Genomic DNA, 2,500 nt, shown 5'->3' with positions numbered 1-2,500 from the left:
GTTCAGAGTGTCCTTAGATTACCCACTCAGGGGTGCAAGAAAGGCCCAACTTACTCCTGTGTTGAAAATGAAACCCTGATACTTTACTATTATTTAGAATTTCCGCTTATTGAGTTGGTACTGTGGGCCGTTCCAGGGGAATTTCCCATTTAATCTTTATGTCAACCCCGAATGGAGACATTCGTATCCCCGTTTTACAGATGAAGAAACCAACACTCAGGCTGGAACTGAAGCTTAGCGTCTTGTTCAGAGCTGCACGGCTAATCAGCGGTCACACTGGAAATTCAGTCCTGTCCTCTGCTGTAGATGGAGACACTCTGAAGAAATGCTGGCATGCCATGAAGTATCGGCAGGCATCGTCACCCCCAACACACACATTTCTAACAGCCTGAGAACCCTCCCAAGCCACCCCCGTCTTCAGATTTGTGAGCCCTACGCATCCCTGGACAGCATGTGATCTAAACAGAAACAGCACAAAACAGCATGCGACAAAACCGAATGGGCCAATGGGCCCGGCGGCTGACGGGCCTTTGGTTCTGTTAAGATCTGAGGCCTGGACGTGGTTCCACTGTGTAGCGGTGAGCACGTCTGCTTTACACGCAGAAGGTCCTGGGTTCGCGCCCCAGTGGAGCCACGGTCCATGGTCTACGGCCATACCACCCTGTACGAGCCCCGATGACTGATCTCGGAAGCTAAGCAGGGTCGGGCCTGATTAGTACTTGGATGGGAGACCACCTAGGAAGACCAGGTGCTGCAGGCATAAATAAAATTAAAAAAAAAAAAAAAAAAAAGGAGATCTGAGCCCTGTCGAGGCTCCAGGGTGCACAATGAACACTGCGATTCCGGACGACAAGGCAGGCCAGCCAAGTGTGAACAGCCGAGCCCGCAAGAAGAGGGGACCCTCGGGAGTCGCAGAGAGGAGACATCACGCTTGTGGACTACCATCCACAAGCGAAAGCCAACGCATCCGGCAGCTTGGAGCGGCTCCAAGCCATTAGCCAGCACCGGGCACGATTATCAGCAAGAGCTCAAAGAATAAGAAAAAAAAAATAAAAAGCCCAATTTAACAAAAAGAGAGACTGACAAGGGAGAAAGGAAGCCTACAAATGGGGGGGAGGGGCAAGCTCAGAGCTGAGAACAGGTGAGAGGTGGGAATCCTGCGCCCAGGGCTGAGACAGCAATTATGGGGCACACGCGGGCTCATGGAGAACTGCAAAGCCCTAGAAGCAGAGACCGGAATGTCCAAAAAGTAGGCTTCTCCAAGAGGAAGCAGGGACCAGGCCCTGCTTGGGTTATTTCTGACCTGATCACATGTGAATGAGTCTCCTTGTGACCTCAGATGACTCCAGGGACTGGGTGGACGAAGACTGACAGAGCCACTTGGAACCCTGGGCGTTTTTAGAACCTGGTGACTCACTCCCAGTCCCAGATATGTTAGTTGATGTCTGTTAAGTGCCCAGGGCATGTGGAGAAGAAGAGCCATGGTCTCTGCCTTTGCAAAAACTTGTACTACAAGAAAGGGGCACAGTTGTATAACAACACATCAGCGCCCAAAACAATAGCACCTACCCAGGCATTACCCTGGGTTGGGCTCTATACCTTCCTTGCCCTGGGTGACCCGGCCACCCCAAATGGGCGTCACAGAGACATCAGAAAGAAATCCACGAAGAAGTAAAAGCCTGACAGAAGGAAACCCACCCGGACCCTGGGGTATTAATCACACGATGAAAGGATGCTTTGCCAAACTCGGCCCTCCTGCCCATATTGTAAATTATCTACTTCACCAAAATTCCATTTCCTCACAACCTTTAGGAATCCATCATGGCACAAAGCAAACCCTCATTTGCTACCTCAGACATTAATCAAATCTATCACGTGCAGGAGCTGGGGAGCGAGCAGGGGCCTCTGTGCATGGAGAGGAGAGAATGAGGTGCAAACAGCATACTCGGAGAAGATGTGGAAATACAGCCCTAACCGGCTGGGCGAGTTAGGGACGGTTAGGGGAGGCTCCTGGAAAGGAGGACAAAGGTCTTCAGCCCAGAAAGCTGAAATGGGGATAGTTCAGAGGCAGGGGACAGCAGCCCACAGGGAGGTTTGGTAGCAAAAGCGGTTTAAGTGAGAAAATAAACGAGATTATGTGCTTACTGAATCAATGAGATTATATGGGCAGCCCCATGTTTTCAAGCACTTGGTTATTGGTTCTGATTTCTGGGGCAAAAGAATGAAGGGCCGTCAGCCAGGAGGGTCACTGAGGCGAAGTTTCTCATGGCCTGGGAAGTGCTGGGGCCACTGCCAGGCGTCTGGAGCCGGGCAGGGAAGGTGGGGCCGGGCACTGGGTCTGCAAGGGCTTCACCTCTCATTGGATCCAAGAACTTGGCCTAACCCTGGCCAAACGAGCAGAGCTGGTCTAAGTTTATGGTTTCCTTATCTACAGGGCTCTAGATCAGGGTGCATCACACGCCTGCCCAGCGCCTGCCTCTGCAGGTGACCTTCCGTCCCC

At 51.9% G+C, this 2,500-nt stretch overlaps 1 protein-coding gene and 1 pseudogene across 5 annotated transcripts in view; one reads left to right on the top strand and one right to left on the bottom strand.

Annotated features, from left to right (window-relative positions):
- Positions 1-2,500, bottom strand: part of TPCN1 (two pore segment channel 1) — a 69,572-nt gene that overhangs the window by 53,504 nt on the left and 13,568 nt on the right. The gene's annotated exons all lie outside the window — the stretch shown is intronic.
- Positions 644-760, top strand: LOC111737042 (annotated as a pseudogene).

The sequence above is a fragment of the Pteropus vampyrus genome, unplaced genomic scaffold (genome assembly GCF_000151845.1).
Source record: "Pteropus vampyrus isolate Shadow unplaced genomic scaffold, Pvam_2.0 Scaffold23, whole genome shotgun sequence".
NCBI classification, from domain to species: Eukaryota; Metazoa; Chordata; class Mammalia; order Chiroptera; family Pteropodidae; genus Pteropus; species Pteropus vampyrus.
Note: the sequence above shows the minus strand (reverse complement) of the source record. Positions and strands in the feature narration are given on the sequence as shown.